This window comes from Zophobas morio, unplaced genomic scaffold (assembly GCF_036711695.1).
Source record: "Zophobas morio isolate AGI-343-1 ecotype UQ-CSIRO unplaced genomic scaffold, CSIRO_AGI_Zmor_V1 ptg000040l, whole genome shotgun sequence".
NCBI lineage: Eukaryota > Metazoa > Arthropoda > Insecta > Coleoptera > Tenebrionidae > Zophobas > Zophobas morio.
Window position 1 is genome coordinate 714,427 of NW_026972145.1, and position 23,560 is coordinate 737,986.

Below are 23,560 nucleotides of genomic sequence, written 5' to 3' on the forward strand. Positions count from 1 at the left end.
ATAACAAACACTAGACGAATCCTAGACCACTTAAATATTCCACACCCCCTCTCATACCTGCCACTATAAATCGAAACCTCGACTACAATTAATAAATCAAACCCCGAACCCGCATCCAGCCGCCCCCGACCGCAAAAATCGCCCCCAGCCGCCGCCTAAACCAACACTCCCGCTCAAACATCCCGAATTACAATAAAACAGCAACAGACTTAATTACGAAAAACGAGTTCTCGCCGCCAACTTCGGCCAAAATCAACAAGAAACCACCCCGAGTTGTTCGCCGCCGCCACAATAAAGAAATCGGCGGCTCTCGGGCCGGCACGAGCCGGTACGATCTTGAGCGCCGTCCCCGTTTGGCGGGCCACGATTTTGTTTGTTATCCTTGTGCAGTTGCAGTGGCGGCTAGATCGTGCTGTGAATTGCGGTGAGTGGCGGCGAAACGTGTTGCATCTGAGGGGCCGAGAGGGGGGACGAAATCGGGAAGACGGGTTTAATTAATTCGTGGAGGCGGCGGGTTATGAGTTTTTTTTTAAGATTTCGGGTTTGGTTTTAAATGAGTGGTTCTTGTTTGGGGTGGAAAGGGTGATGAATTCAATTGAGGAGTTTGAGTGGAGTAAATTGAATTTTAATGTATTGTTGGTTTTGGTGGAGGCGCCGGGTTAGAAAATGAGGTTTTACTAGTTTTAATTCGGTTTTCGTGTTGGCGTTTTTTGGCGGTTGGTTGTGGCGCCGAAAGTAAAAAAGAGTGGTTCGAGGTGAGATAAATTTTATTGAACTTTATTTATTTCCAAAAAACGTATCGATCTAAAATTTATTAAAAACTTATACGTTATAAAAAGAACAAAATTACATATAAGTAAATAGAAAAACCTGAAACTTTGTTAAAACTAAATAATTAATTGTCAAAATTTGTAAATTAGATATCTCTTATACTAAGAATATTCAAAATCCTGACAGCATCAAAACAGCGAAAATTTCAAAAATTCAGTTAAGTTGTTAGTTATACTCAGATTTTATTGTTCGTGAATCAACCCACATCTTAGAAAATTTTTAAAAGATATGTTAAGAGGCCTTCGTTTTTTAACATCTTTGCACTTTCCGTATTTAGAATTTTTGATAATTACACAACTTTCGTCATTTTAAAAAATCGTTACACGGAGATTCTGAAACTCTAAAAAAAATTATAATTCTAAAAATCTAACAATAAGGTTGGTTACATTTTTAAATCTATACCTACACGACTGAAGAGAAGAAACATTTTTGAATTTTTTTATTTTTTCAAAAATGGTGTTAAAACCTTTGAGAGTTAAAGAAGTAACAGTGTAAGAAGCTAAATGAAATCAGATAAGTTTGTTTTTACAACCATCCAGAACTCCTTTGGACCATTTAGAAGAGAATTTTCAGCCTCACAGATAAAATTCTTGTAAACTTGTTGAACACTACGCCATATTTTACGCTTTAGAATTCGAATTCTACCCAAGTAAGATAACAGTTTGCTTTCTCTATGAAGATTCCACTTTCTCTTTTTTTTTTTTCGAAAGAAAAGTCATTACAGCTCGAAATGCACATTTTAAAATTCAATACAAAACTGCTTAGTATCCAGTAAGGCTCTTAAAAACAAATAGGGTGTCTCAAGATTTTGATTGCATTATGTTCGTGTTCGTGTTTCAAATTTTATAAAATAACATATTCCTACTGATGTAGTTTCTGAATCCGTATTGAGAAACTTTGGACTCGCTGTGCTCGCATTCTAAATATTCTTTTTTTAATTAATTTACTGTCAAGAAAACATTTTATCAAGGCTACTAGTTTTTCTTATAACAAATTTTAAGATCTCCCTGTGAAGGTAAATTAGCCTTGAAAAATAGACCTCTAAAATGTGAGCGTAGCGAGAGGTGTTTCAGTCACACAGACATCAATCAAACTTAAATTTTGAATAACAACAAAAGCGAGCGTAGAGAGCATGTTCAAGATCTTTCAGTTCCACAGACATTAATGATCACAAAAAATCTTTAAAGTCATATTTTAAACAACAACAAATTTGTTCTTGATAATTTAGCTTCTCAGGTATACCATCAGCGAATTTTTTTAAATGTACTAAACGTGCTCGCTGCGCTCGCATTGTGACTCTCAGCAAGGCTACTTAGTTTTTATTACAATAATTTTAAAGATTTCCTCGTGAAGATTAAATTTTAAAAGGCGAGCGCAGCGAGCATGTACAAGATCTTTCAGTTCCACAGACACTGGTGATCACAAAAAAATCTTCAAACTCATACTTTTAAACAAGAAAATTGTTCTTAATAATTTAGCTTCTCAGGGATACCATCAGAGATTTTTTAAAATATAGCTGAACGTGCTTGCTGCGCTCGCATTCTGACTGTTCTTTAATTCATTTAGTGTCATAAAAATACTTACGAATGAACGGTCAACTCGGCTACTAAGTTTTGATTATAATAATTTTGAAGATCTTCCTGTGAAAATTAAATTCTAAAAGGCGAGCGCAGCGAGCATGTTTCGAAATTTTCAGTTTCACAGACATTAGTGATCACAAAAAATCTTTAAACTCATTTTTAAAGAACAAATTGGTTCTTAATAATTTAGCTTCTCAGGGACACCATCAGAGAATTTTTTAAAATTAACCTGAACGTGCTCGCTGCGCTCGCATTCTGACTGTTCTTCGATTCATTTAGTGTCATAAAAATACTTACGAATGAACGGTCAACAAGGCTACTTAGTTTTGATTTATAATAATTTTGAAGATCTTCCTGTGAAAATTAAAATCTAAAAGGCGAGCGCAGCGAGCATGTTTCGAATTTTTCAGTTTCACAGACATTAATGATCACAAAAAAAATCTTTACTCATTTTTAAAGAACTAATTTGTTCTGAATAATTTAGCTTCTCAGGGATACCATCAGAGAATTTTTTAAAATATACCTGAACGTGCTCGCTGCGCTCGCATTCTAACTGTTCTTCAGTTATTTTAATGTCATAAAAATTCTTACGAATGAACGGTCAGCAAGGCTACTTAGTCTTGATTATAATAATTTTAAAGATCTCCCTGTGAAGATTGAATTCTAAGAGGCGAGCGCAGCGAGCATATACAAGATCTTTCTGTTTCACAGACATTGGTGATCACAAAAAAATCTTCAAAGTCATACTTTTAAACAAGAAACTTGTTCTTAATAATTTAGCTTCTCAGGGACGCAATCAAATTTTTTTTTAAACATACCTGAACGTGCTCGCTGTGTTCGCATTCTGACTGTTCTTCAGTTAATTTAGTGTCATAAAAATTGTTAGGAATGAACGGTCAACACGGCTACTTAGTTTTGATCATAATAATTTTGAAGATCTTCCCGTGAAAATTAAATTCTAAAAGTCGAGCGCAGCGAGCATGTTTCGAAATTTCAGTTTCATAGACATTAGTGATCACAAAAAAATCTTTAAACTCATTTTTAAAGAACAAATTTGTTCTTAATAATTTAGCTTCTCAGGGATACCATCAGAGATTTTTTAAAAATATACCTGAACGTGCTCGCTGCGCTCGCATTCTGACTGTTCTTCGGTTAATTTAATGTCATAAAAATTCTTAGGAATGAACAGTCAGCAAGGCTACTTAGTCTTGATTATAATAATTTTAAAGATCTCCCTGTGAAAATTAAATTCTAAAGGGCGGGCGCAGCGAGCATGTTTCGAATTTTTCAGTTTCACAGACATTAGTGTTCACAAAAAATCTTTAAACTCATTTTTAAAGAACAAATTGGTTCTTAATAATTTAGCTTCTCAGGGACACCATCAGAGATTTTTTTAAAATATACCTGAACGTGCTCGCTGCGCTCGCATTCTGACTGTTCTTCAATTAATTTAGTGTCAAAAAAATTCTTAGGAATGAACGGTCAGCAAGGCTACTTAGTCTTGATTATAATAAATTTAAAGATCTCCCTGTGAAAATTAAATTACAAAGGGCGAGCGCAGCGAGCATGTTTCGAATTTTTCAGTTTCACAGACATTAGTGATCACAAAAAATCTTTAAACTCATTTTTAAAGAACAAATTGGTTCTTAATAATTTAGCTTCTCAGGGACACCATCAAAGATTTTTTTAAAATATACCTGAACGTGCTCGCTGCGCTCGCATTCTGATTGTTCTTCAGTTAATTTAGTGTCATAAAAATTGTTAGGAATGAACGGTCAGCAAGGCTACTTCGTCTTGATTATAATAATTTTGAAGATCTTCTTCTGACAATTAAATTTTGAAGGGCGAGCGCAGCGGGCATGTTCGAATTTTTCAGTTTCACAGGCATTAGTGATCACAAAAAAATCTTTAAACTCATTTTGAAAGAACAAATTTGTTCTTAATAATTTAGCTTCTCAGAGACAGCATTAGAGATTTTTTAAAAACATACCTGATCGTGCTCGCTGCGCTCGCATTCTGACTGTTCTTCAATTGATTTAGTGTCATAAAATTTCTTACGAATGAACGGTCAACAAGGTTACTTAGTTTTTATTATAATAATTTTGGACATTTCCCCGTGAAAATTACATCCTAAACGGCGAGCGCAGCGAGCATGTTTCGAATTTTTCCGTTTCACAGACATTAGTGATCACAAAAAAAATCATGTACTCATTTTTAAAAAATAAATTTGTTCTTAATAATTTAGCTTCTCAGGGACACCATCAGAGATTTTTTTAAAATATACCTGAACGTGCTCGCTGCGCTCGCATTCTGACTGTTCTTCAATTAATTTAGTGTCATAAAAATTCTTACGAATGAACGGTCAGCAAGGTCACTTAGTTTTTATTATAATAATTTTGAAGATCTCCCTGTGAAAACTAAATTCTAAAAGGCGAGCGCAGCGAGCATGTTTCGAATTTTTCAGTTTCACAGACATTAGTGATCACAAAAAATCTTTAAACTCATTTTTAAAGAACAAATTTGTTCTTAATAATTTAGCTTCTCAGGGACACCATCAAAGATTTTTTTAAAATATACCTGAACGTGCTCGCTGCGCTCGCATTCTGACTGTTCTTCAGTTAATTTAGTGTCATAAAAATTGTTAGGAATGAACGGTCAGCAAGGCTACTTAGTCGTGATTATAATAATTTTGAAGATCTTCTTCTGACAATTAAATTTTAAAGGGCTAGCGCAGCGAGCATGTTCGAATTTTTCAGTTTCACAGACATTAGTGATCACAAAAAAATCTTTAAACTCATTTTTAAAGAACAAATTTGTTCTTAATAATTTAGCTTTTCAGAGACAGCATCAGAGATTTTTTAAAAACATACCTGATCGTGCTCGCTGCGCTCGCATTCTGACTGTTCTTTAATTGATTTAGTGTCATAAAATTTCTTATGAATGAACGGTCAACAAGGTTACTTAGTTTTTATTATAATAATTTTGGACATTTCCCCGTGAAAATTACATCCTAAACGGCGAGCGCAGCGAGCATGTTTCGAATTTTTCCGTTTCACAGACATTAGTGATCACAAAAAAAATCATGTACTCATTTTTAAAAAATAAATTTGTTCTTAATAATTTAGCTTCTCAGGGACACCATCAGAGATTTTTTTCAAATATACCTGAACGTGCTCGCTGCGCTCGCATTCTGACTGTTCTTCGATTAATTTAGTGTCATAAAAATAGTTTTTATTGTAATAATAATTTTAAGTATCTCCCTGTGAAGATTAAATTCCAAAAGGCGAGCGTAGCGAGCATGTTCAACATATTTCAGTTTCACAGACACTAGTGATTACAAAAAAATCTTTAAACTCATATTTTTAAAGAACAAAATTGTTTTTAATAATCTTCGACTGATTTAGTGTCCTAAAAAGTCTTACGAATGAACGGTTAGCATGGCTACTTAGTTTTTATTATAAAATTTCCAAAGATCTCCCTGTGAAGGTAAATTACTCTGAAAAGATTAAATTCTAAAAGGCGAGCGCAGCGAGCATGTTCAGGATCTTTCTAAATGTTCTTTTTTTAATTAAATTATTAACTTCAAGTCAATCAAGGAAAACATTAAATTAAATTTCGTCCTTTGAACAGATACAAACGTTATGTGTAATTTTTGTGCATTTCATTCCGAACTTTCATCCTGTGCCATTTTCAGATTGTCAATATTCGCCAGTTTTTTCGATTGCTTACTGCTTTCCATCTAAAATCTACCCATAAAAAGTTTATTAAATAAAAATTCATTATTGTCAAAAAATTACTCCACTATTTGGTTTAAAATATTGTCTGAAAAAGTTCTCGTTTCGAATTCAAAATTTTCTGTAATCAAAGCGGGAAAATCTGATTGGTGATATTTTTACATAATTCGCTACACAGACCAACAATTTGCATAATTTAATATTTAAATAAATATAAATAAATAATGAAATAAACATTTATTTGCTAGACACATACAGGACAGAGTAATTACAGCTCTTAACCAATATAAAGATACAGTAAAGAAAAAACATTAAAAACAATAGCTGACACTATCTGAACAACCTTGAATGAGGAAAAGTGGAGGGGGTAGGACCGGCTTTCGCGCCTCACACTCTATTCCGCCTTTCCGCCGATTTCCACCCCTCGTCTGGTTTCAAGAACACCTCCAAGAACCCCCAATTCGTCGCTTTCCCGCAGCGGAAAACAAACAACCGAAATCCGGCCGTTATTTGCAGTCGGAAATTGGCGGTACATCCATTTAAAACGTCCCCCATCGCGTGCCAACGATTTAATCCACTTAGACAAATCCCCTTTCGGCCAACTCTTTTCAAAAAACCCCTCGAATTTTTCCTCTTTGGAAAAGCGATCCGATTTCGCTCAACATTCAATAACTTCCAACTTTTCACCACATTTTCGCCATCACTGGCAATTCCGCAGACACGTCATCGATCCGCGCCAATTGACGTCTCTCCAATTTTCTTGAACGTCATTTTCTTTCCATTCATTGTTCAAGCAGGCAAAGATTTCCGGCGGCGCGTAAACGGTGGGGGTTTTAGGGCCCTTAAGGGCGAGTGCGGGACGGACGCGAGGGCGGGACGACCACGCACGGGGTTATTTATAGGTGGGTGGAAGGCCAAAGCTGGTTATAATCTTTGTTTATTGTTGCTTATTATTTTGATTAAAAATTTTTTTCTCCCGATTGAAAATCGATTCCGAAGTTATAAATGAGTTTTAGTTGAAATTCTGGAGGGAATTATCGCTTCTGGTGTTAGAACAAAATATATTTACGCTTAGGCAAGTTTCAACGGAGCTTTTAAAGACTTGCAGGGTGGCCTTTATATAAGTGCGTCGACCCAAAATGAATAATACGCCCCAGCGGGTATTTAATTCCGGGATATTTTATAGCCCCTCATCGTAGTTTGCCAGGTCTTTTACCACCTATCGGTGTGATATAGGTCCGGTATTCAGGAAAATTTATTATTGTTACGAAATATAGAGTTTATTTTAAAAATATTTTTACAATTGAAAATAATCAGGCTCCTCAATATCGTCAGATTTTTGAGGATCGACAAGAGTTTCGGGATTCCTCAAGATTTTTATAATTTTCAAAATATTCTCTCTTCCCTAACACTTCAGAGTCTCTAGACTTGGTACCTCTAGAATCTCAAGTATATTTGGGATACGTAAGGTTTAGAACTTCTCGGATCCTACAAACTTCTAAGTTCTTTAGCTACTTTGTAATCCCTGGAGTCCCTAGAATCTCTAGATTATGATAGTTCAAAGAATCTTTGGAGTGCTTAACATTTGTATGTATCTCAAGGATTTTCAAAGACTTTAAGGCCTAAAGATGTTAAATACCTTTGAAATCTTGACGGCTTCAAGAATTTTATAATATCCGAAATTTTCAGAATTGTCGGGAAATTCATTATACTCGTGGCTAGCATCTTGAAAATACTCAAAATTTCCAAGTTCTCAGGATCTTCAGACATTTGACAACTTTTAGGATTTCTGAGACATTCAGGATCCTCAGGACTGTCAGAAAATTCATTATTCATTATTAAGTTCGGGATCCTCCTAATTTGAATATCCTCAAGATTTCTAGAATTCTTAGTATATCTCTATAATGTTTGGTATCCTTAAGATTGTTAATATGTCTAGATATTCTTGGATCCTATAAACCCGTAAGTTCTTCTAATACTCAAAATGTTCAAGTTGTTCAGGATCTTCAGAAACTTGAGAGCTTTAAGGATTCCAGAGATATTCAGGATCCTTTGGACTCTCAGAAGCTTCGGTATCTTCATTATTTTTACTGATTTTACAATTTTCAAAATAATTATGCTCCTCAATATCATCAGAATTTTGAGGATCGACGAGAGATTTGCCATCTTCTTAAGTTTTAATATTTTTAATATCCCCAAAATTTTTATAATTTTCAAAATATTCTCTCTTCCTTACACCTCAGAATCTCTAGAACTGATATCCTTTGAATCTTCAGAATTTGTCTAGAACTTCTTGGATCCTGTAGACCTCAGTTCTTTAGCTACTTTCTAATCTCTGGAATCCCTAGAATCTCTAGATTATGATGGTTCATAGGATCTTTGAAGTACTTAAAATTTGTATGTATCTTAGGGATTTTCAAGAACAATAATAATACCTAAAGATAAAATGTCTTTTAAATCTTGAGAGCTTCAAGATTTTAATAATATCCGAAATTTTTATGATCTTTAGGATCTTCAGACGTTTGAGGACTTTTAGAAATCTTGAGATATTCAGGACTCTCAAGACTGTTAGAAGATTCAGTATCTTTATTATTTTAACAGTTTTTATAATTTTCAAAATAATTATGCTCTTCAATATCTTTAGAATTTTGAGGATCGGTAAGAGGTTAGGGATCTTCCTAATCTTTAATATATGTAATATCCTCACAATTTCTAGAATTGATACATTTAGAACCTCTAGAATATGTCTAGAACTTCTTGGATCCTATAAATCTCTAAGTTCTTAGATTACTTAGAAATTTACAGGATTCCGGGATTGTTTAGAAATCCTGGAATCTGTAGATTATGATGATTCAGCTGATCTTTTGATTCATAAGATTTTTATAATATCCGAAATTTTGGGAATTGTCGGGAACTTCAGTATCGTTCGCATTTTCAAAATACTTAAAATTTTATAGTTCTTTGGGATCTTCAGACATTTCAGAAGTTTTAGTATTCTTAAGAAATTCAGGATTCTCAGGACTGTCAGAAAATTCAGTATGTTCATCATTTTTACTGTTTTTATAATTTTCAAAATAATTATGCTCTTCAATATCTTTAGAATTTTGAGGATTCACAAGAGGTTAGGGATCTTCCTAATCTTTAATTGTATTTAATATCCTTAAGATTTTATCATTTTCAAAATATTCTCTCTTTTCTAACATGTCAGAATTTCTAGAATTGATATATTTAGAACCCTTAGAATATGTCTAGAACTTCTTGGATCCTATAAATCTCTAAGTTCTTAGATTATTTCGTAATCTTTAGAACTCCTAGAATCTGTAGATTATGATGATTCAAATGATCTTTTGATTCATAAGATTTTTATAATATCCTAAATTTTGGGAATTGTCGGGAACTTCAGTATCGTTCGCATTTTTAAAATACTTAAAATGTTGAAGTTCTTCGGGATCTTCAGACATTTCAGAACTTTTAGGATTCTTAAGAAATTCAGAATTTTCAGGACTGTCCGAAAATTCAGTATGTTCATCATTTTTACTGTTTTTATAATTTTCAAAATAATTATGCTCTTCAATGTCTTTAGAATTTTGAGGATCGACAAGAGGTTAGGGATCTTCCTAATCTTAAATATATCTAATATCCTCAAGATTTTATAATTTTCAAAATATTCTCTCTTTTCTAACATGTCAGAATTTCTACAATTGGTGCATTTACAACCTCTAGAATATGTCTAGAACTTCTCCGATCCTATAAATCTCTAAGTTCTTAGGTTATTTCGTAATCTTTAGAAATCCTAGAATGTGTAGATTATGATGATACAGATGATCTTTTGATTCATAAGATTTTTATAATATTCGAAATTTTGGGAATTGTCGTGAACTTCAGTATGGTTCGCATTTTTAAAAAACTTACAATTTTGTAGTTCTTCGGGATCTTCAGACATTTCAGAACTTTTAGGATTCTTAAGATATTTACGATTCTTAGGTCTGTCAGAAGATACAGTATCTTTATTATTTTTGCGATTTTTCCAATTTTCAACATGATCATCAATATCATGAAAATTTTGAGGATCGACAAGAGATTCGGAATCTTCCTAATTTTGAATATCTTGAATGTCCTCAAAATTTGTATAATTTTTAAAATTTTCTCTTTTCTCTTATACTTTAGAATCCCTAGAATCTCTAGATTAGGATGGAGGTTTTGGGGTATTTAACACTTTTACGTACCTCAAAAATGTTCAAGGACTTTATGGTCTAAAGAATTTGAAATATTTTTGGAATCTTGAGAGTTTCAAGATATTTATAATATGTGAAACTTTCAGAGTCGTCAAGAACTTCAATATCTTTAGCATTTTCAGACTACTCAAAATTTCCAAGTTTTTCAGGATCTTCAGAAACTCTAGCGCTTTAAGGATTCTTGAACCACTTTGTAATCCCTGGAATCTTTAGAATCTCTAGATTATGATGGTTCATAGGATCTTTGGAGTGTTTAGCATTTGTATGTATCTCAAGAAATTTCAAGGACTTTAAGGCCAAAATTTGAAAATAACTTTGGACTCTTGAAAGCTGCAAAATTTTTATAATATCCAAAATTTTCGGAATTGTCGGCAAATTCAGTATCGTTAGCATTTTAAAAATACTGAAAATTTTCAAGTTTTTCAAGATCTTCAGACATTTGAGAACTTTGAGGATTCTTCAGATATTCTGGATCCTCAGGACTGTCAGAAAATTTAGTATCTGCATTTTTTTACTGTTTTTACAACTTTCAAAATAATTGGGCTCCTCCAATATCCCCGACAGGAGGTTCGAGATCTTCTAATCTTTAATATATTCAAAATTTTAAAAATTCTCATTATTCTCTCCCCTCTAACGGCTTGGGATCCCTATGGTTATTAATATATCCAGAACTTTTTGGATCCTATAAACCTCTGAATTCTTTAGCTACTTTGTAATCCCTAGAATCCTTAGAATCTCTAGATCATGATGATTCATAATATCTTTGGAATATTTAGCATTTGTTTGTATCTCAAGGATTTTCAAAGACGTTAAAGTATAAAGAATTTAAGATATCTTTGGAATCTTGAGAGCTTAAAGATTTTTATGTCTAAAATTTTCAGAATTTCTGACGATTGTGAAAATTTTAGGTATCCTCAGTTAGAAGATTCAGTATCTTCATTATTTTTAATGTTTTTACACTTTTCAAAATAATCAGGCTCCTCAATATCATCAGATTTCTGAGGATCCACAAGATATTTGGGATCTTCCTAATCTTTAATATCTTTAATATCCTCGAGATTTTTATAATTTTTAAAATATTCTCTCTTCTCTAAAACCTCAAAACCTCTCGAACAGAAATCCTTAGAATTTCTAGAATATGTCTAGAACGTCTTGGCTCCTATAAACCTCTGAGTTCTTTAGCGATTTTGTAATCCCTAGAGTCCCTAGAATCTCTAGATCATGGTGATCCATCGGATCTTTGGCGTATTTAGCATTTTTATGTATTTCAAAAATTTTCGAGAACTTTAAGGTACATGTAAAGAATTTAAGATATCTTTGGAATCTTGAAAGTCACAAGATTTTTATAATATTTGAAATTTTCAAAATCCTCAGGAACTTCAATATCTTTAGCATTTTCAAAATATTCTAAATTTTCAAGTTCTTCAGAATTTTCAGAAACTTGAGAACTTTCAGGATTCTTGAGATATTCAGGATCCTCAGGACTATCAGAAGATCCATTATCTTTATTATTTTTGCGATTTTTTCAATTTTCAAAATGATCATCAATATCATGAAAATTTTGAGGATCGACAAGAGATTCGGAATCTTCCTAACCTTGAATATCTTGAATGTCCTCAAAATTTTTATAATTTTTAAAATTTTCTCTTTTCTCGAATACTTCAGAATTCCCAGAATCTCTAGATTAGGATGATTCATAGGATTTTTGAGGTATTTAGCACTTTTACGTACCTCAAAAATTTTCAACGACTTTAAGGTCTAAAGAATTTAAAATATTTTTGAAATCTTGAAAGTTTCAAGATATTTATAATATGTGAAACTTTCAGAGTTGTCAAGAACTTCAATATCTTTAGCATTTTTAGAATAATCAAAATTTTCAAGTTTTTCAGGATTTTCAGAAACTTTAGAGCTTTAAGGATTCTTAAGCCACTTTGTAATCCCTGGAATCTCTAGAATCTCTAGATTATGATGGTTCATAGGATCTTTGGAGTGTTTAGCATTTGTATGTATCTCAAGGAATTTCTAGGACTTTAAGGCCAAAATTTGAAAATAACTTTGGACTCTTGAAAGCTGCAAAATTTTTATAATATCCAAAATTTTCGGAATTGTCGGCAAATTCAGTATCGTTAGCATTTTAAAAATACTGAAAATTTTCAAGTTTTTCAAGATCTTCAGACATTTGAGAACTTTGAGAATTCTTCAGATATTCAGGATCCTCAGGACTGTGAGAAAATTTAGTATCTGCATTTTTTTACTGTTTTTACAACTTTCAAGATAATTAGCCTCCTCCAATATCTCCAGAATTTCGAGGATCGGCAGCAGGTTCGGGATCTTCCTAATCTTTAATATATTCAAAATTTTTAAAATTCTCATTATTCTCTCCCCTCTAACGCCTTAGAATCCCTAGAAGTGACATTATTAGTATTTCTGTGGAATGTTTGAGTCCCCTAAGGTTATTAATATATCTAGAACTTCTTGGATCCTATGAACCTCTAAATTCTTTAGCTACTTTGTAATCCCTACAATCTCTAGACCATGATGATTCATATCTTTGGAATATTTAGCATTTGTCTGTATCTCAAGGATTTTCAAAGACGTTAAAGTATAAAGAATTTAAGATATCTTTGGAATCTTGAGAGTTTAAAGATTTTTATAATGTCTAAAATTTTTAGAATTTCTGATGATTGTGAAAATTTTAGGTATCCTCAGTTAGAAGATTCAAAATCTTCATTATTTTTAATGTTTTTACAATTTTCAAAACAATCAGGCTCCTCAATATCATCAGATTTTTGAGGATCCACAAGATATTTGGGATCTTCCTAATCTTTAATATCCTCGAGATTTTTATAATTTTTAAAATATTCTCTCTTCTCTAATACCTCAGAATCTCTCGAACTGAAATCCTTAGAATTTCTAGAATATGTCAAGAACTTCTTGGCTCCTATAAACCTCTGAGTTCTATAGCGATTTTGTAATCCCTAGAGCCCCTAGAACCTCTAGATCATGGTGATCCATCGGATCTTTGGCGTATTTAGCATTTTTATGTATTTCAAAAATTTTCGAGAACTTTAAGGTACATGTAAAGAATTTAAGATATCTTTGGAGTCTTGAAAGTTTCAAGATTTTTATAATATTTGAAATTTTCAGAATCCTCAGAAACTTCCATATCTCCAGCATTTTCAAAATATTCTAAATTTTCAAGTTCTTCAGAATTTTCAGAACCTTAAGAACTTTTAGGATTATTGAGATATTCAGGATCCTCAGGACTGTCAGATGATTCAGTATCTTTATTATTTTTGCGATTTTTCCCATTTTCAAAATGATCATCAATATCATGAGAATTTTGTGGATCGACAAAAAATTCGGAATCTCCTAATCTTGAATATCTTGAATGTCCTCAAAAGTTTTATAATTTTTAAAATTTCCTCTTTTCTCTTATACTTCAGAATCTCTAGATTAGGATGATTCATAGGATTTTTGCGGTATTTAGCACTTTTAGTTACCTCAAAAGTTTTCAAGGACTTTAGGGTCTAAAGAATTTGAAATATTTTTGGAATCTTGAGAGTTTCAAGATATTTATAATATGTGAAACTTTCAGAGTCGTCAAGAACTTCAATATCTTTAGCATTTTCAGACCACTCAAAATTTTCAAGTTTTTCAGGATCTTCAGAAATTTTAGAACTTTAAGGATACTTGAGCCACTTTGTAATCCCTGGAATCTCTAGAATCTCTAGATTATGATGGTTCATAGGACCTTTGGAGTGTTTAGCATTTGTATGTATCTAAAGGAATTTCAAAGACTTTAAGGCCAAAAGATTTTAAAATAACTTTGGACAGTTGAAAGCTGCAAGATTTTTATAAAATCCAAAATTTTCGGAATTGTCGGCAAATTCAGTATCGTTAGCATTTTTAAAATACTGAAAATTTTCAAGTTTTTCATGATCTTCAGACATTTAAGAACTTTGACGATTCTTCAGATATTCTGGATCCTCAGAACTGTCAGAAAATTTAGTATCTTCATTATTTTTACTGTTTTTACAACTTTCAAAATAATTAGGCTCCTCAATATCATCAGATTTTTGAGGATCCACAGGATATTTTAGATCTCCCTAATCTTTAATATCTTTAATATCCTCGAGATTTTTATAATTTTTAAAATATTCTCTCTTCTCTAATACCTCAGAATCTCTCGAGCTGAAGTCCTAAGAATTTCTAGAATATGTCTAGAACTTCTTGGCTCCTATAAACCTCTGAGTTCTTTAGCGATTTTGTAATCCCTAGAGTCCCTAGAATCTCTAGATCATGGTGACCCATCGGATCTTTGGGGTATTTAGCATTTTTATGTATTTCAAAAATTTTCGAGAACTTTAAGGTACATATAAAGAATTTAAGATATCTTTGGAATCTTGAAAGTTAGAAGATTTTTATAATATTTGAAATTTTCAGAATCCTCAGGAACTTCAATATCTTTAGCATTTTCAAAATATTCTAAATTTTCAAGTTCTTCAGAATTTTCAGAAACTTGAGAACTTTTAGGATTCTTGAGATATTCAGGATCCTCAGGACTGTCAGAAGATCCAGTATGTTTATTATTTTTGCGATTTTTTCAATTTTCAAAACGATCATCAATATCATGAAAATTTTGAGGTTCAACATGAGATTCGGAATCTTCCTAATTTTGAATATATTGAATGTCCTCAAAAGTTTTATAATTTTTAAAATGTTCTCTTTTCTCTTATACTTCAGAATCCCGAGGAACTCAACATTAAGATGATTCATAGGATTATGTTCAAGATTTTTATAATATTTGAAATTTTCAGAATCGTCAGGAATTTCAATATCTTTAGCATTTTCAGAATATTCTAAATTTTCAAGTTCTTCAGGATCTTCAGCACCTTTTAGCATTCTTGAGATATTCAGACTCTTCTAACATTTGAGGATCTGTAGAATTGACATCTTTGGAATCTCTCCAAAATATTTGGGATCTATAAGGTGGTTTATATGTCCAAAACTTCTTGGATCGTATAAACCTCCAAGATGTTTAGTTTATCTGGAATCCCTAGTATTTATATATTATGGTAATTCCAAGGATCTCTGGGAACTTCAGCATTTTTATGTATTTCAAAGAAATAAGAAACTTTTTACAAATTCCCGCCCGGGTCTAAGTCAACATTCGCAGACGAACCCATTTTAAATTTAGCACGGCTTAATTAATTAAATACATTTACCTTGTTATCTTAACCGTCTATCGGCCTCAAAGAGATCCGAATTTCTTATACATGCAACGAGTTTAATAATGCTCACAATTAGCGTTCCTTCCAGTTAAGTTCCCGTCTAAACAAAACCCGAAATTCTGGCATTCTAAACATCGTGCAAACACCATTCCGCTCCGAACGAATGCGAAAAACGCTGATTCCGTGGGTTGGAAAAATATGGAGGCGTAAATACGACGTCCTGTCATGTTTTCGTCGAATTTATTTAATGCCGTTGCCAAAATAAATGCGTTTGCTCTTGTTAGCGCAAAAACAAAAAAACTCGCTCAGTTGTTGAATTTTTGCCACTCAAATTTGCAGAGCGTCGAAGACGTGCTAACCTTCTAAAAATAGACTCGAACATTTCCACTAAACTTAAATTGCTCGCTTCAAGAGCTTGTGATTACCCATATAAAATGTGGCGAAAGTTGGAAACCGTAGAGACAGGATATTAAAAATTTCAGCTTCCCGCTGCGTTCCATTACAATAATGGGGATGAGGCAAAGTTCAAAGTCTTTTTAATTCAGAGGCCACCCAAAACTCAAACAAAACGTATTAAAAACCGTCTCCCATCCCACTTTCCGTATGAAAAAATCGCGAAGATAAGTAAATGTGCGACAATAACGCGAAAAGTTCCGCGGAAAGCGGGCGATCAATTTTGCTGTCAGCTTCGTTAAATTCGACTTTTTGTAATAAAAAAAGTAAGAAAAGAAAGAAAACCGCAGCTTTTAGAAGTTGTAATTTAGTTAGTAGTTTTCGAGGTGGAAAGGGTGTGACGTCATAACCACGTCTGATCGATTCGGCACGTGCTTAACATTTAAGAGATGTCGGACTGTATCCATTCAGTTTTCTCAATTCTGTAGGCGTAGTGCTTGCATTATAATTTCATGTCTTGTAGACGATACTGGGAATCTTCATTTTAAAATTTATGCGTTCTGATAAAAATACATCAGGTACAATGCTTTGTGAGCACAGAATTTTTATTGAGTTTCCCATCCCGAATCGATCCAGCGTCGCTATGACGTCTCTCAAAGCTGCGACTTTCCCAAAACTAATTACAAATGTTTCAACATTAATTCACCCTTTTTGACTTTAACTGAAAAAAATGTAATAAATGATTAATAAAAAGATAATGTAATTTTTGTTTAACAATATTTTCCAAAACTTGAACAAATTCGCAAACAGGAAGTGGTTTCAATTCGCTCAAATACCAACGTTAAAAAAATGATCTATAGTATTAGATAGAACTTCCGCCGTAGAACATTCCAACAAAACCACTGTCTTCAAAAAATTATAAAACTTGATTCTGAAGATTTTAAAGTTGTAAAAAAAAATATTTAGGGTGAAAAATCAGGGTAGATTCATAAACCACATGGATAGGAATAAAGCGGTCTTTTAAAAAAATGATATTAAAAAGCGAGCGTGTTTAGGTATTGTAGGTAAGCCAAGAAAAATGTTGCTTCTCCGGTGGGAATCGAACCGCACGTTTACCGCTTGCCGGGCGGGTGCCCTTACCACTAGACTACGGAGGAGCTTATCTTTCCTCGCTTACTACTACGTGTTATTGTGCCGCCACAGTGTTATTAACAATTTCAGAACTTTTAATTTTAATATTTTTCTTCATTGACTTTAAGTTAATAATAGTTCATATCCTGAAGATTTAAAAATTTTTTTCAATCAAGATACTGAAGGGCTTAGAAATGGTGAAAATTTGGAGGTTCTAAAGATTATAGAAATTCCAGGTATTCTAAAGAATCTAGAGATTCTAGAGATCCCTACGTTTTCAAGAATTACAAATATTTAAAAAGTTTCAAAGCTTTCACTGATTCTAAAGCATCCAGACATACTAAAGTCCTTATAAATTTTATACATTACAAATTACAAACTGTGAATTCATAAAAATTCTAAAGAATTTAAAGTTTTAAGGTTCTAAATATAAGAACCATCCAATAAAGTCTTAAAAATTTAAAGAATCTGTAGATACTTAAGCTCTAAGTGTCCAAAATTTCCACAGATTGGAAAACGCTAAAGCCTCTAAAGTCTCTAAAGGCTCTAAAGAGTCTAAAGATCCTAAAGACTCCAAAGACTCCATAGATTTCAAATATTCCAAAGACTCTAAACGTTCTAAGAACGCTAAGGATTCTAAAGACTCTAAAAGCTCCAAAGAGTTCAAAGACTGTAAAGACCCCGAAGACTCTAAAAACTCCAAAACTCTAAAAACTCTGAATGCTCTAAAGTTTCTTAAGCCTCCAAAAATTCCGAAGACTCAAAGATTGCAAAAAACTAGAAAGACTGCAAAGACTCCAAAAAATCTAAAGACTCTAACGACTCTAAAGATTCTAAAGACTAAAAGCTCTAAAGACTCCAAAATTCCAAACACTGTAACTAAATACTCCGAAGCTCATAAAGGCTGCAAAGACTCTAAAGACTCTAAAAACTTCAAAGACTCCGAAGACACTAAAAACTCCAAAACTTAAAGATTCTAAAGGTTTCAAAAATTGCAGACTGCAAAAAACTTCAAAGAATGCAAAGATTAAAGACTCTAAAGATTCTAAAACCTCTAAATACTCCAAAACTCCAAAGACTCATAGACTCCAAGGACTGTCACTAAATACTGTGAAGAGTCCAAGATTCTAAAGGCTCTAAAGACTATAAAGACTGCAAAAAACTACAAAGATTGGTAAAAACTACAAAGACTGCAAAGACTTTAAAAACTCGAAAGACTCGCAAACTCCAAAGACTCCAAAGATTCTAACTAAATACTCTCTACACCCTAAATACTGAAAAGACTCTAAAAACTCTGAAGGCACTAAAAATTCTAAAACTTCTAAAGATTCTAAAGATTCTAAAGACTCCAAAAATTCCAAAGGCTAAAGACTCGAAAGGCTAATGATTTTAAGATTCTAAGGATTCTAAAGGATTTAACGACTCTAAAAACTTTAAAGACTCCAAAACTCCAATGAATCCATAGATTCCAAGGACTCTAACTAAATACTCTAAACACTCCAAAAAAGGCAAAGACCCCAAAGACTCTAAAGACAATCCAAATCTCTAAAGACTCTAAAGATTCTAAAGACTCCAAAAATTTTAAAGACAGCAAATACTGTAAAGACTCTAAAAATTTTAAAGATTCTAACAACTTTTTTTGCAATAAACTAAACTAAACTAAAACTTTAAAGAGTCTACAGATTCTAAAAACTCTAAAGATTCCAAAACTCCAAAGAGTCCAAAGACTGCAAAGATTCCAAAGCGTTTAACTGAAGACTTTAAAGAGTCCAAAGACTCCAAAGACTTCAAAGAATCCAAACATTCCAAATACTCGAAAGGTTCTAAACACACCAGATACACTAAAAACTCAAAACTTCTGAGACTCTAAACACTTTAAACACTCTAAAGACTCCAAAAATTATAAAGACTCCAAAGACTGCAAAAAAACTGCATAGACTACAAAGACAACACAGACTCTAAAGATTCTAAAGATCCTAAAGACTCCGAAAATTCCAAAGACTCTACAACCTCTAAAAACGGAAAGACCATTTTTGGGTTGAAAATTTTCACTTTTACGGATTCTTGAAGTCTGTAAATTTTAGAAAACCTGTAAAATTTAGAAACTATAAAAAACCCAGGAGACCTAGAAATTTTGAAAATTTCGGAAATTTTTGAATTCCAAAATTTTAGCATACTCGAGATTTTAGATATTTTGGAAAATCCGGAGTTTCTGAAAAAATATTTATACACAATTCTAGAAATTATAAAAATTCGAAATACTTATTTCACTGAATTTCTGTAAGAAATTTCAAATATTATGAAAGTCCCAATTATCCCTAAACTTTCTACGGCTTCGTAGATTCCAGATTTTTAAAAATTGTAAAGGTGTTAAATGTCCTGAAGATCTGATTTTTTTTAAATGTGGAGGTACTGAAGGTACTAAAGATTATAAAGACTCTAAAGCTTCTAACACGTCCAAAACGCCCAGACTCTAAAGATTGTAAAGACTCTAAAGACCCTAAAGACTCTAAAGGCACTGAAAACTCCAAAACTGTAAAACTCTAAAGACTCTAAAAGCTCTAAAGTTCCTAAAGATTGTAAAGACTCCAAAAATTTTAAAGGCTGCAAATACTGTAAAGACTCTAAAAATTCTAAAGACTTCAACAACTTTAAAGAGTCTACAGATTCTAAAAACTGTAAAGATTCCAAAACTCCAAAGCCTCCAAAGATACCAAAGAGTTTAGCTATAGACTCTAAGGAGTCCAAAGACTTCAAAGACTTCAAAGACTCCAAACATTCCAAAGACTCTAGAGACTCGAAAGGTTCTAAACACTCTAGACACACTAAAAACTCAAAAATTCTGAGACTCTAAAAACTCTAAACATTCTAAAGACTCCAAAAATTATAGAGACTCCAAAGACTGCAAAAAAACTGCATAGACTGCAAAGACTCCAGAGACTCTAAAGGCTCTAAAGACTCTAAAGATCCTAATGGCTCCGAAAATTCCAAAGACTCCACAACCTCTAAAAACGGAAAGACCATTTTTGGGTTGAAAATTTTAACCTTTACAGATTCTTGAAGTCTATAAATTTTAGAAAACGTGTAAAAGTTTAGATACTAAAAAAAACAGGAGACCTAGTAATTTTGAAAATTTCGGAAATTCTTGAATTCCAAAATTTTGGCATACTCGAGGTTTTAGATATTTTGGAAAATCCGGAATTTCTGGAAAAAAAATTATACACAATTCTAGAAATTATAAAAATTCTAAATATTTATTTCACTGAAAATCTGTAAGAAATTTCAAATATTATGAAAGTCCCAATTATCCCTAAACTTTCTAGGGCTTCGTAGATTTCAGATTTTTAAAAATTGTAAAGGTGCTAAATATCATGAAGATCTGATTTTTTTACATGTGGAGGTACTGAAGGTACTAAAGATTATAAAGACTCTAAAGCTTCTAAAGCGTCCAAAACGCTCAGACTCTAAAGATTGTAAAGACTCTAAAGACCCTAAAGACTCTAAATAATTCAAAGATTCCAGACTAAAGAATCCAGAGATTCCAAAGCCTCCAAACACTCTAGCGACTCTAAAGACCCCAAACACTCTAAAGGCACTAAAAACTCCAAAACTGTAAGACTCTAAAGACTCTAAAAGCTCTAAAGATCCTAAAGATTGTAAAGACTCCAAAAATTTTAAAGGCTGCAAATACTGTAAAGTCTCTAAAGATTCTAAAGACTTTACCAACTTTAAAGAGTCTACAGATTCTAAAAACTGTAAAGATTCCAAAACTCCAAAGTCTACAAAGATTCCAAAGAGTTTAACTAAAGACTCTAAAGAGTCCAAAGACTCCAAAGACTTCAAAGACTCCAAACATTCCAAAGACTCTAGAGACTCGAAAGTTCTAAACACTCTAGATACACTAAAAACTCAAAACTAAAGTATAAAGACTCCAAAGACTGCAAAAAAACTGCATAGACTGCAAAGACTCCAGCGACTCTAAAGGCTCTAAAGACTCTAAAGATCCTAAAGACTCCGAAAATTCCAAAGACTCCACAACCTCTAAAAACGGAAAGACCATTTTTGGGTTGAAAATTTTAACCTTTGCAGATTCTTGAACTCTATAAATTTTAGAAAACGTGTAAAGGTTTAGAAAGTATAAAAAAAACCCAGGAGACCTAGTAATTTTGAAAATTTCGGAAATTCTTGAATTCCAAAATTTTGGCATACTCGAGGTTTTAGATATTTTGGAAAATCCGGAATTTCTGGAAAAAAATCTATACACAATTCTAGAAATTATAAACATTCTAAATACTTATTTCACTGAATTTCTGTAACAAATTTCAAATATTATAAAAGTCCCAATTATTATCTGTAAACTTTCTACGGCTTCGTAGATTCCAGATTTTTTAAAATGTGAAGGTGTTAAATATCCTGAAAATGTATTTTTTTTAATGTGGAGGTACTGAAGGTACTAAAGCTTATAAAGACTCTAAAGCTTCTAAAGCGTCCAAAACGCCAAGACTCTAAAGACTGTAAAGACTCTAAAGACGTTAAAGACTCTAAATAATTCAAAGATTCCAGATTAAAGAATCCAGAGATTCCAAAGCCTCCAAACAGTCTAGCGACTCTAAAGACCCTAAATACTCTAAAGGCACTAAAAACTCCAAAACTGTAAGACTCCAAAGACTCCAAAAATTATAAAGGCTCTGAAAACGCCAAACACTGCAAAACTCCAAAGACTCTTACTAAATACTCTAAAGAGTCCATAAACTCCAAAAGCTCCAAAGACTCCAAAGACTTCAAACATTCTAAAGACTCTAAAGATACTAAAAACTCCAAAACTCTAAAGGCTCTAGAGATTCTAAAGACTCGAAAAATTCTAAATACTCCATAAAAATCTGCAAAGACGGCAAAAACCAAAGTCGCTAACGACTCTAAAGACTCCAAAGACTCTAAGAACTCTGAAGACTCGACAGATTCTAAAAACCGAAAGAGTTTTTTTGGATTGAAAATTTTAAACTTGGAGACTCTTGAAGTCTATAAATTTTAGAAAATATGTAAAAGTTTAAAAACTATAAAAAATCCACGGGACGGAGACATTTTGAGAATTTCGGATAATCTTGTAAGATTCCAAAGACTCTAAACATTCTAGATATTCTGAAGATTTTAAAGATCCTGTAGGAACATTAGAAATTGCGAATTGACGTATGATGAAAAAAGGAAAAAATTGTTATACCTCTAGCGGGTTCCTTAATACGTAAAGCGTATTCACGGGCCCTTTTTAATTCCGCCGCCCGCCGCCGATCGATCCCGTGACGTCACGCGCTTTAAGACAATTGAAGCGCGACGTGCTCTCGTTCCCTAAGCTCACCTTGTCGTCTCCAATTCATCGGATTAACGTGCTCTCGAGTAATTAACTTGTTGAAGGCCGGCGCTTTGTTATCATTTGTCGATAATAAACCGATAGGCAGCAAATCCGCGCTTTATAGCCGGCTCCGCACAATAGATTCATCTCTATAAAAATTACGGCGCTCCATTTCGCAACCGAAAAGTCGCTTTTTGCGCGCCCATTAAGTCCGACTGCCATAAATAATTAAATCTTCTTTTTATTTCATTTCCCCATTTCCAGTAAAAAGCGGATGAGCGGCTTGTTAGGCAAACTTTGCAAACCGAGTTTGAGAGGAATAATCAGGAGTCGTTATTTTTTTCCAGCGAGGATTTGTTTTCGGTCTAGAGTGCCGCGGAAGTATCGGTTTTGCGGCGCGAGCCGAGGCGGCGACTATAAATCGGAATAATTTATCGGCTGCTCGCGGCGTGTTTTCGTTTTCGGAGGAATAATCCGCGGTAATGAAGGGGCCCCGGGGGAGGATAAATGATTCACTGGTCGAAGATTCTTGCTCACTGAGGAAATGTATTTTATTGCGAGACTTTTAGTCTAAAATTTGCTTCAAAGTTGACACAACGGAGGTGCGACGGTTTTCTTTTATTAAAAAATCGTTGGAACTGAAGGCGACGCTGACGTCGTAAAAACGTGTGTAAAATGCATTCCAGACGCGATTTTATTTGTCACGTGAGGTTAACGGCTCGATGTTGCAAGTGGGACGTTATGAAGGAATAAACATGCAAATATTGCAACACGTGCAACTTTTAGTACGCTTCTGTGACGCGTCTCTTTATTATTATTAACGGAATGTGAAAACTTAACTGTATTTTTATGATGCTTCGAACGTCTTCTTTATGGATGTAGGGTTGCACACGGATTATATTTTTTATTTTTTAATACGATGCTGTAAAAAGGTGGCCGATACTGCAGCCAATACAGCAGTTAATAGTTATATTGTTATATATTGGTGTTTCTGAGAAACTAAATTATTAGTAGCCTTGCTAATCGTTCACTGGTGAATGTTTTAATGGCACTAAATTAATAAAAACAAAATTGG

General features: G+C 33.1%; 1 protein-coding gene across 4 annotated transcripts in view; it reads left to right on the forward strand.

The window, feature by feature from the left end:
• Positions 1–23,560, forward strand: part of LOC135140472 (synaptotagmin-7) — a 905,289-nt gene that overhangs the window by 260,186 nt on the left and 621,543 nt on the right. For 2 of the 4 annotated variants that reach the window (XM_064071033.1, XM_064071034.1), the window contains exon 1: positions 409–424. The exons of 1 other annotated variant lie outside the window; for it this stretch is intronic. The gene's annotated coding sequence lies outside the window, so the exon portion shown is untranslated. Of the gene's footprint in view, positions 1–406; positions 425–23,560 lie in introns of those variants that run through there. One more of the 4 variants, XM_064071032.1, reaches the window with a different exon arrangement.